The 12,851-nt window shown below is 48.9% G+C and overlaps 2 long non-coding RNA genes across 5 annotated transcripts; one reads left to right on the top strand and one right to left on the bottom strand.

The window, feature by feature from the left end:
* Positions 1-475: 475 nt before the first annotated feature.
* On the bottom strand, positions 476-2,554 carry LOC309334299. The gene is made up of 3 exons (XR_014152994.1): positions 2,518-2,554; positions 1,030-1,617; positions 476-582 (listed from the first exon to the last, which is right to left on the bottom strand). It is a non-coding gene; the product is annotated as an uncharacterized lncRNA (long non-coding RNA).
* LOC309334298 lies at positions 2,542-3,578 on the top strand. Of its 4 annotated transcripts, none has more exons than XR_014152990.1 (3): positions 2,542-2,625; positions 2,771-3,249; positions 3,320-3,578. It is a non-coding gene; the product is annotated as an uncharacterized lncRNA (long non-coding RNA). The 4 variants fall into 4 exon arrangements; XR_014152991.1 differs by having other exon boundaries at positions 2,554-2,625; positions 3,151-3,249; XR_014152992.1 differs by having other exon boundaries at positions 2,602-2,685; positions 2,766-3,249; positions 3,343-3,578.
* Positions 3,579-12,851: the final 9,273 nt, after the last annotated feature.

Raw genomic sequence — 12,851 nt, 5'->3', positions numbered from 1 at the left:
AACTCAACACAACTCAACGCAACTCAACACAATCAAGGCAAGTCAACACAAGTCAACACAAGTCAACACAACTCAACCGACTGAGGGTGGGAAGGGTGACACAACTCAACACAATTCAACGCAACTCAACACAACTCAACGCAAGTCAACACAATCAAGGCAAGTCAACACAAGTCAACACAACTCAACCGACTGAGGGTGGGAAGGGTGACACAACTCAACACAATTCAACGCAACTCAACACAACTCAACGCAAGTCAACACAATCAACGCAAGTCAACACAAGTCAACACAAGTCAACACAAGTCAACCGATTGAGGGTGGGAAGCGTGACACAACTCAACAACGCAACACAATGCAATACAGCTCAATGCAAGACAAGTCAACGCAACTCAACACAAAGCAAGGCAACTCAATGCAAGTCAACGCAACTCAAGACAAGTCAACAGAACTCAACACAAGTCCGCAGCTCAACACAATGCAAGGCAACTCAACACAATGCAAGGCAAGTCAACACAACTCAACACAAGTCAATGCAAGTCAACCCAAGTCAACACAACTCAACCCAACGCCACTCAACAACTCAACCCAACGCCACTCAACAACTCAACCCACAACTCAACGCAACGCAACTCAACACAACTCAACAATTCAACCCACAACTCAACACAACTCAACACAACATAACCCAACTCAATTCAACTCAACTCAACTGAAGCCCTCGCTCTCTGTCTGTCAAAGCCCAGAGCCCGCCTACTGCCTGGAGTTCAACCCCAGGCGGCCTCAGCTATTGGCCGCCGGGGACGGAGGGGGCGGAGTCAAGGTCTGGCAGCTGGGCGGGGAATTCAGGGAGGAAGGAGGGAGGGAGAGGAGCCAGCTGGAGATGCTGGCCAATGAGGTGACCGATTGACACAACGCAACGCAACTCAACACAACACAACGCAAGTCAACACACAACCCAATAACTTAATGCAACTCAACACAATTCAACTGATTGAGGATGGGAAGGGTGACACAACTGAACAACACAACACAAGTCAACACAACTCAACACAATGCAACTCAACGCAACACAACTCAACACAACGCAAGTCAACACAACTCAAGACAAGTCAACACAACTCAACACAATGCAACTCAACGCAGCTCAACACAACACAACGCAAGGCAACTCAACACAACGCAAGGCAAGTCAACACAAGTCAATGCAAGTCAACCCAAGTCAATGCAACTCAAGACAACACAAGTCAACACAAGTCAACTCAACCGATTGAGGGTGGGAAGGGTGACACAACTCAACAACGCAACACAGCTCAGTGCAACACACAACGCAAGTCAACGCAACTCAACACAAAGCATCGCAACTCAAGACAAGTCAGCGCAGCTCAACACAACACAAGGCAACAAAACTCAACACAACGCAAGTCAACGCAACTCAAGACAAGTCAAGACAACAAAAGTCAACACAGCTCAACACAACACAATGCAAAGCAACTCAAGGCAACTCAACACAACGCAAGGCAAGTCAACACAACTCAACCCAAGTCAACGCAACTCAAGACAAGTCAACACAACTCAACACAAGTCAACGCAGCTCAACACAACAACGCAAGGCAACTCAAGGCAACTCAACACAATGCAAGTCAATACAACTCAACACAAGTCAATGTAGGTCAACCCAAGTCAATGCAACTCAAGACAAACGCAACCCAACTCAACGCAACTCAACAAAACTCAACCCAACGCCACTCAACAACTCAACCCGCAACTCAACGCAACTCAACACAACATAACCCAATGCAACTCAATGCAACTCAAGTCAACTCAAGCCCTCGCTCTCCGTCCGTCAAAGCCCAGAGCCCACCTACTGCCTGGAGTTCAACCCCAGGCGGCCTCAGCTATTGGCCGCCGGGGACGGAGGGGGCGGAGTCAAGGTCTGGCAGCTGGGCGGGGAATTCAGGGAGGAGGGAGGGAGGGAGAGGAGCCAGCTGGAGATGCTGGCCAATGAGGTGACCGATTGAGGGGGACACAACAATGCAAAACAACACAACACAAGGCAAGGCAACACAACACAACAAAAGTCAACGCAACACAACACAACTCAAGACAAGTCAATGTAAGTCAACACAACTCAACCCAAGTCAACACAACTCAAGACAAGTCAATACAAGTCAATGTAAGTCAACACAACTCAAGACAAGTCAACGCAACTCAAGACAAGTCAATACAAGTCAATGTAAGTCAACACAACTCAAGACAAGTCAACACAACTCAAGACAAATCAATACAAGTCAATGTAAGTCAATACAACTCAAGACAAGTCAACGCAACTCAAGACAAGTCAATACAAGTCAATGTAAGTCAACACAACTCAAGACAAGTCAACACAACTCAACGCAACTCAAGACAAGTCAATACAAGTCAATACAAGTCAATGTAAGTCAACACAACTCAAACAAGTCAACGCAACTCAAGACAAGTCAATACAAGTCAATGTAAGTCAACACAACTCAAGACAAGTCAACACAACTCAAGACAAGTCAACGCAACTCAAGACAAGTCAATGTAAGTCAACACAACTCAACCCAAGTCAATGCAACACAACACAACTCAAGACAAGTCAATGTAAGTCAACACAACTCAACCCAAGTCAACACAACTCAAGACAAGTCAATACAAGTCAATGTAAGTCAACACAACTCAAGACAAGTCAACACAACTCAAGACAAGTCAATACAAGTCAATGTAAGTCAACACAACTCAAGACAAGTCAACACAACTCAACGCAAGTCAACGCAACTCAAGACAAGTCAATACAAGTCAATGTAAGTCAACACAACTCAAGACAAGTCAACGCAACTCAAGACAAGTCAATACAAGTCAATGTAAGTCAACACAACTCAAGACAAGTCAACACAACTCAAGACAAGTCAACGCAACTCAAGACAAGTCAATACAAGTCAATGTAAGTCAACACAACTCAAGACAAGTCAACACAACTCAAGACAAGTCAATACAAGTCAATGTAAGTCAACACAACTCAAGACAAGTCAACACAACTCAACGCAAGTCAACGCAACTCAAGACAAGTCAATACAAGTCAATGTAAGTCAACACAACTCAAGACAAGTCAACACAACTCAAGACAAGTCAACGCAACTCAAGACAAGTCAATACAAGTCAATGTAAGTCAACACAACTCAACCCAAGTCAACACAACTCAACGCAAGTCAACACAACTCAACACAAGTCAACACAAATCAAGACAAGTCAATGCAATTCAACACACAGCCCAATAACGCAATGCAACTCAACACAGCTCAACTCATTGAGGGTGGGAAGGGTGACACAACACAACTCAATGCAAGTCAACGCAACTCAACACAAGGCGACTCAAGGCAACTCAACACTAGTCAACACAACTCAACACAAGGCAAGACAACTCAACGCAACTCAACCCAAGTCAACGCAACTCAACCCAAGTCAATGCATCTCAACCCAAGTCAACACAACTCAACGCAACTCAACGCAAGCCAACTGAACGCAACGCCACTCAACAACTCAACCCACAACTCAACCCAACGCAACTCAACACAACGCCACTCAACACAATGCAACTCAACACAACGCCGCTCAACACAACGCAGCTCAACACAACGCAACCCAATTCAACGCAACTCAACACAGGTCAACGCAACTCAACCCAAGTCGATGCACCTCTACCCAAGTCAACACAACTCAACACAACTCAACGCAAGCCAACTGAACGCAAGGCCACTCAACAACTCGACCCACAACTCAACACAACACAGCTCAACACAACTCCACACAACTCCACCCACAACTCAACACAACGCAACGCAACACACAACCCAATGACTCAACGCAACCCCCAAACCGCCCAACAGCCCAACCAAGCCATAACCCAACAACACAACTCAAAGCAACAACACGACACACAACACAACACACAAGGAAAAGAAGGTTGGAAGTTTGGTTTTCAATTCAATTTTATGTATGCAAATATATGTAGATTATTAAAGTTTTCTTGGTTCACAACAGGTGTGTGTTTGTGTGTGTGTGGTTGTGTGTGTTGTCAATTCAAGAAACTGAATGGGTGGTTTGTGCACCAAAGGGAAATGCACAACCCACAACCCAATGCACAACTCAACCCAACCCAACAACCCAACTGAACTCAACACACAACTCAACACACAACACAACACAACTCAACACAACTCAACACACAACTCAACACAAAACACAACTCAACACACAACCCAACCAACAACACAACTCAACCCAACCCAACAACCCAACTCAACCCACAACACAACCCAACAACTCAACCTGACCCACAACCCAACCACTCAACCCAAACCACAACTCAACAATGCACTGCAACACACAACCCAGTAACTCAACACAACTCAACTCTCAACCCCACTCAACACAACACACACAACTCAACACACAACCCAACCCACAACCCAACGCAATGCAACTCAACTCAACGCACAACCCAACTCAAACCCACAACCCACAACCTGACCCAACAACCCAACACAACCCACACCCAACACAACCCAACAACCCAATCCACATCCCAACAACTCAACCTGACCCACAACCCAACAACCACTCAACCCAAACCACAACTCAACAATGCAATGCAACCCACAACCCAGTAACTCAACACAACTCAACCCAACTCAACCCCCAACCCCACTCAACACAACACACACAACTCAACCCACAACCCAACCCAACAACTCAACGCAACAACTCAACGCAACCCACAACCCAACAACTCAAAACAATGGAACTCAACGCAACACAACCCCAAACAACTCAACTCAACGCACAAGCCAACTCAACCCACAAGCCAACACAACCCACACCCAACACAACCCACAATCCAACAACTGTACCCAACCCACAACCCAACCACTCAACCCAAACCACAACTCAACAATGCAATGCAACCCACAACCCAGTAACTCAACACAACTCAACTCTCAACCCCACTCAACACAAAACACACAACTCAACACACAACCCAACCCACAACCCAACGCAATGCAACTCAACTCAACCCACAACCCAACTCAAACACAACCCACAACCTAACCCAACAACCCAACACAACCCACAACCCAACAACTGTACCCAACCCACAACTCAACACAACCCACAACCCAACAACTCAACCTGACCCACAACCCAACCACTCAACCCAAACCACAACTCAACAATGCAATGCAACCCACAACCCAGTAACTCAACACAACTCAACTCTCAACCCCACTCAACACAACACACACAACTCAACCCACAACCCAACCCACAACTCAACGCAATGCAACTCAACTCAACGCACAACCCAACTCAAACCCACAACCCACAACCTAACCCAACAACCCAACACAACCCAACAACCCAACCCACAACCCAACAACTCAACCTGACCCACAACCCAACAACCACTCAACCCAAACCACAACTCAACAATGCAATGCAACCCACAACCCAGTAACTCAACACAACTTAACCCAACTCAACCCCCAACCCCACTCAACACAACACACACAACTCAACCCACAACCCAACAACTCAACCCAACCACTCAACCCAAACCACAACTCAACAATGCAGTGCAACACACAACCCAGTAACTCAACACAACTCAACTCTCAACCCCACTCAACACAACACACACAACCCACAACCCAACCCAACAACTCAACACAACAACTCAACCCAACCTACAACCCAACAACTCAAAACAATGGAACTCAACACAACACAACCCGAAACAACTCAACTCAACGCACAACCCAACTCAAACCCACAACCCACAACCTAACCCAACAACTCAACCCACAATCCAACACAACCCACACCCAACACAACCCACAACCCAACAACTGTACCCAACCCACAACCCAACAACTCAACCCAACCCACAACCCAATCCAACTCAACAACCCAATCCACAACTCAAACCACAACGCAACCCAACCCACAACCCAACCACTCAACCCAAACCACAACTCAACAATGCAGTGCAACCCACAACCCAGTAACTCAACACAACTCAACTCTCAACCCCACTCAACACAACACACACAACTCAACACACAACCCAACCCACAACCCAACGCAATGCAACTCAACTCAACCCACAACCCAACTCAAACACAACCCACAACCTAACCCAACAACCCAACACAACCCACACCCAACACAACCCAACAACCCAATCCACAACCCAACAACTCAACCTGACCCACAACCCAACAACCACTCAACCCAAACCACAACTCAACAATGCAATGCAACCCACAACCCAGTAACTCAACACAACTCAACCCAACTCAACCCCCAACCCCACTCAACACAACACACACAACTTAACCCACAACCCAACAACTCAACCCAACCACTCAACCCAAACCACAACTCAACAATGCAGTGCAACACTCAACCCAGTAACTCAACACAACTCAACTCTCAACCCCACTCAACACAACACACACAACCCACAACCCAACCCAACAACTCAACACAACAACTCAACCCAACCCACAACCCAACAACTCAAAACAATGGAACTCAACGCAACACAACCCCAAACAACTCAACTCAACGCACAACCCAACTCAAACCCACAACCCACAACCCAACCCAACAACTCAACCCACAACCCTACACAACCCACACCCAACACAACCCACAATCCAACAACTGTACCCAACCCACAACCCAACAACTCAACCCATAACCCAACTCAACAACTCAACCCAACCCACAACCCAATCCAACTCAACAACCCAACCCACAACTCAAACCACAACGCAACCCAACCCACAACCCAGCCACTCAACCCAAACCACAACTCAACAATGCAGTGCAACACAACACACAACCCAGTAACTCAACCCCTCAACCCCACTCAACACAATACACAGAACTCAACCCACAACCCAACAACTCAACCCACAACCCAACCCAACAACTCAACGCAATGCAACTCAACTCAACCCACAACCCAACTCAAACCCACAACCCACAACCTAACCCAACAACTCAACCCACAACCCACACCCAACGCAACACAACAACACAACCCACAACCCAACAACTGTACCCAACCCACAACCCAACCCAACAACTCAACCCATAACCCAACTCAACAACTCAACCTGACCCACAACCCAACCACCACTCAACCCAAACCACAACTCAACAATGCAATGCAACACACAACCCAGTAACTCAACACAACTCAACCCTCAACCCCACTCAACACAACACACAACCCAACAACTCAACCCAACAACTCAACGCAATGCAACTCAACTCAACCCACAACCCAACTCAAACCCACAACCCACAACCTAACCCAACAACTCAACCCACAACCCACACCCAACGCAACACAACAACACAACCCACAACCCAACAACTGTACCCAACCCACAACCCAACCCATAACCCAACTCAACAACTCAACCTGACCCACAACCCAACCACCACTCAACCCAAACCACAACTCAACAATGCAATGCAACACACAACCCAGTAACTCAACACAACTCAACCCTCAACCCCACTCAACACAACACACAACTCAACACACAACCCAACAACTCAACCCACAACCCAATCCAACAACTCAACGCAACAACTCAAACCACAACCCAACAACTCAAAACAGTGCAACTCAACGCAACACAACCCCAAACAACTCAACTCAACCCACAACCCAACTCAAACACACAACCCACAACCTAACCCAACAACCCAACCAACAACTCAACCCAACTCAACTCAACCCACAACCCACACCCAACGCAACACAACAACACAACCCACAACCCAACAACTGTACCCAACCCACAACCCAACCCAACAACTCAACCCATAACCCAACTCAACAACTCAACCTGACCCACAACCCAACCACTCAACCCAAAACACAACTCAACAATGCAATGCAACACACAACCCAGTAACTCAACACAACTCAACCCTCAACCCCACTCAACACAACACACAACTCAACACACAACCCAACAACTCAACCCAACCCACAACCCAACCACTCAACCCAAACCACAACTCAACAATGCAGTGCAACACACAACCCAGTAACTCAACACAACTCTCAACCCCACTCAACACAACACACACAACTCAACCCACAACCTAACCCAACAACTCAACGCAACAACTCAACCCAACCCACAACCCAACAACTCAAAACAATGGAACTCAACGCAACACAACCCCAAACAACTCAACTCAACCCACAACACAACTCAAACCCACAACCCACAACCCAACCCAACAACTCAACCCACAACCCAACACAACCCACACCCAACACAACCCACAACCCAACAACTGTACCCAACCCACAACCCAACAACTCAACCCATAACCCAACTCAACAACTCAACCCAACCCACAACCCAATCCAACTCAACAACCCAAGCCACAACTCAAACCACAACGCAACCCAACCCACAACCCAACCACTCAACCCAAACCACAACTCAACAATGCAATGCAACACAACACACAACCCAGTAACTCAACTCCTCAACCCCACTCAACACAACACACAGAACTCAACACACAACCCAACAACTCAACCCACAACCCAACCCAACAACTCAACTCAATGCAACTCAACTCAACCCACAACCCAACTCAAACCCACAACCCACAACCTAACCCAACAACTCAACCCACAACCCACACCCAATGCAACACAACAACACAACCCACAACCCAACAACTGTACCCAACCCACAACCCAACCCAACAACTCAACCCATAACCCAACTCAACAACTCAACCTGACCCACAACCCAACCACCACTCAACCCAAACCACAACTCAACAATGCAATGCAACACACAACCCAGTAACTCAACCCAACTCAACCCTCAACCCCACTCAACACAACACACAACTCAACACACAACCCAACAACTCAACCCACAACCCAATCCAACAACTCAACGCAACAACTCAACCCACAACCCAACAACTCAAAACAGTGCAACTCAACGCAACACAACCCCAAACCACTCAACTCAACCCACAACCCAACTCAAACACACAACCCACAACCTAACCCAACAACCCAACCAACAACTCAACCCAACTCAACTCAACCCACAACCCACACCCAACGCAACACAACAACACAACCCACTGTACCCAACCCACAACCCAACTCAACAACTCAACCTGACCCACAACCCAACCACTCAACCCAAAACACAACTCAACAATGCAATGCAACACACAACCCAGTAACTCAACCCAACTCAACCCAACTCAACCCTCAACCCCACTCAACACAACACACACAACCCAACCCGCAACCCAACCCAACAACGCAACAGCTCAACCCAACCCACAACTCAACAACGCAATGCAACACACAACCCGGTAACTCAACACAACTCAACCCAACTCAACCCTCAACCCCACTCAACACAACACACACAACTCAACCCGCAACCCAACCCAACAACGCAACAGCTCAACCCAACCCACAACTCAACAACGCAATGCAACACACAACCCAGTAACTCAACACAGCTCAACTCTCAACCCCACTCAACACAACCCACACCACTCAACCCACAACCCAACAACTCAACCCAACCCTCAACCCAACGCAACGCAACTCAACCCACAACCCAACAACTCAAAACAATGCAACTCAACGCAACACAACCCCAAACAACTCAACTCAACCCACAACCCAACTCAAACACACAACCCACAACCTAACCCAACAACCCAACCAACAACTCAACCCAACTCAACTCAACCCACAACCCACACCCAACGCAACACAACAACACAACCCAACAACTGTACCCAACCCACAACCCAACTCAACAACTCAACCTGACCCACAACCCAACCACTCAACCCAAAACACAACTCAACAACGCAATGCAACACACAACCCAGTAACTCAACCCAACTCAACCCCACTCAACACAACACACACAACTCAACCCGCAACCCAACCCAACAACGCAACAGCTCAACCCAAACCACAACTCAACAATGCAATGCAACACACAACCCAGTAACTCAACCCAACTCAACCCCACTCAACACAACACACACAACTCAACCCGCAACCCAACCCAACAACGCAACAGCTCAACCCAAACCACAACTCAACAACGCAATGCAACACACAACCCAGTAACTCAACACAGCTCAACTCTCAACCCCACTCAACACAACCCACACCACTCAACCCACAACCCAACAACTCAACCCAACCCACAACCCAACGCAACGCAACTCAACCCACAACCCAACAACTCAAAACAATGCAACTCAACGCAACACAACCCCAAACAACTCAACTCAACCCACAACCCAACTCAAACACACAACCCACAACCTAACCCAACAACCCAACCAACAACTCAACCCAACTCAACTCAACCCACAACCCACACCCAACGCAACACAACACAACCCACAACCCAACAACTGTACCCAACCCACAACCCAACTCAACAACTCAACCTGACCCACAACCCAACCACTCAACCCAAAACACAACTCAACAATGCAATGCAACACACAACCCAGTAACTCAACACAACTCAACCCAACTCAACCCTCAACCCCACTCAACACAACACACACAACCCAACCCGCAACCCAACCCAACAACGCAACAGCTCAACCCAACCCACAACCCAACCACTCAACCCAAACCACAACTCAACAACGCAATGCAACACACAACCCAGTAACTCAACACAGCTCAACTCTCAACCCCACTCAACACAACCCACACCACTCAACCCACAACCCAACAACTCAACCCAACCCACAACCCAACGCAACGCAAGTCAACCCACAACCCAACAACTCAAAACAATGCAACTCAACGCAACACAACACAACCCCAAACAACTCAACTCAACCCACAACCCAACCAAACCCACAACCATATATTTTATATTATATTATATTATGTTGTTGTTGTTGTTGTTGTGTTGTTGTTGTGTTGTTGTTGTTGTTTAAACACCAGAATCGGACATTTGCCGATTACACAACTTTCTTTCCTCCAAGGAAATTCCGGTTTCTTCCAGGATTTTCCGAGACTTGGATCAAGTTTGGACGTTTCGGCCTTCTGCCCCCCAAGTCCTCTATGGGTCGTCGGTTCCGGCCGTGGGGTGGCTGGCGGTGTTGTCTTCTTTTCCAATGTGTGGGTCGCCGAGGAAGATGTGGGGCTGAGAGGAGAAGAGAGGGGGCTATGGGGCGCCCCCTGCAGTTCTCTAGACTGACCCATATGTGTGGGGCTGAGAGAAGGGGAGAGGGGCAATGGGACCCCAATTATCCTGTAGACATATGTGGGGCTGATAGGAGAGAAGAGGGGCAATGGGAAGACTGACCCACGTATGTGGGGCTGAGAGGAGAGGGGCCATGGGACACTCAATGGTTCTCTAGACTGACCCATATGCGTGGGGCTGAGAGAAGGGGAGAGGGGCAATTCATAACCCCTCTCCTCTCAGCCCCACATATGTGGGGCTGATAGAGGAGAGGGGCAATGGGAAGACTGACCCACATATGTGGGGCTGAGAGGAGAGGGGCTATGGGGCACTCAATGGTCCTCTAGACTGACCCACATATGTGGGGCTGATAGGAGGGGAGAGCGGCTATGGGGCACCCAATGGTCCTGTAGACTGACCCATATGTGTGGGGCTGATAGGAGGGGAGAGGATGAATGGGACCCCCAATTGTGCTGTAAACTGACCCACATATGTGGGGCTGATAGGAGGGGAGAGGGGCTAAGGGTCCCCCCAATGGTCCTCTAGACTGACCCACATATGTGGGGCTGAGCCACAATGGTCCTATAGACTGACCCACAATGGGACCCCTAATGGTCCTCTAGACTGACCCACATATGTGGGGCTGATAGGAGGGGAAAGAGGGGCAATGGGCCCCCCCTAATGGTCCTCTAGACGGATCCATATGTGTGGGGCTGATAGGAGGGAAGAGGGGCTATGGGACCCACAAGTGTCCTCTAGACTGACCCGCATATGTGGGGCTGATAGGAGGGGAGACGGGCAATGAGGTCCATGTTTCTATGGGGCAATGGAAGGGGCAAGGAAATCCAAGTTTGGGGGCCCAGGTGTGGGGCAGATTGGAGGGGAGAGGGGCAAAGCGAAAGCTGAACCGGCACTGGATATGGGGCAGAGGTGTGGGGCAGAGCATGCTTGCGGCAGGGGCTACTTAGGGGTCTGCCCCCCAACCCACAAAAACACCCAGAGTCAGATTCTGCTTGGACCAATCACCTTTATTTCTCAAAGCAAAGCTGAACCGGCGCCGGAAGGTGAAGTTCTGGATGTGGGGCAGAGGTTGTGGGGCAGAGCATGCGTGGGGCAGGGGCCACTTAGGGGGCAGGCCAGCAAGCCAGGCGGGGCAATGGTACCCCCCAAACCCCCCATCCCCACCCCTTATCTCCATGGGGCGACAACCTAGAGCTGCAACCTCGGACCCCCCACCCTGCCCTTCCACCCCGCCCCACACATTGGGGTCACCCCCCAAGCCACAAAAACACCCAGAGTCCTTTTCTGCTTGGACCAATTATATCTATTCCTCAAAGCAAAGCTGAACCAGCGCCGGAACCTTCCGCGCCGGATGTGGGGCAGAGGTTGTGGGGCAGGGGCCACTTAGGGGGCAGGCCAGCAAGCCAGGCGGGGCAATGGTACCCCCCCAAACCCCCCATCCCCACCCCTTATCTCCATGGGGTGACAACCTAGAGCTGCAACCTCAGACCCCCCACT

The sequence above is a fragment of the Podarcis erhardii genome, assembly GCF_964252035.2.
Source record: "Podarcis erhardii genome assembly, chromosome: Z".
Classification (NCBI taxonomy): Eukaryota; Metazoa; Chordata; class Lepidosauria; order Squamata; family Lacertidae; genus Podarcis; species Podarcis erhardii.
This window is presented reverse-complemented; position numbering and strand designations above follow the sequence as displayed.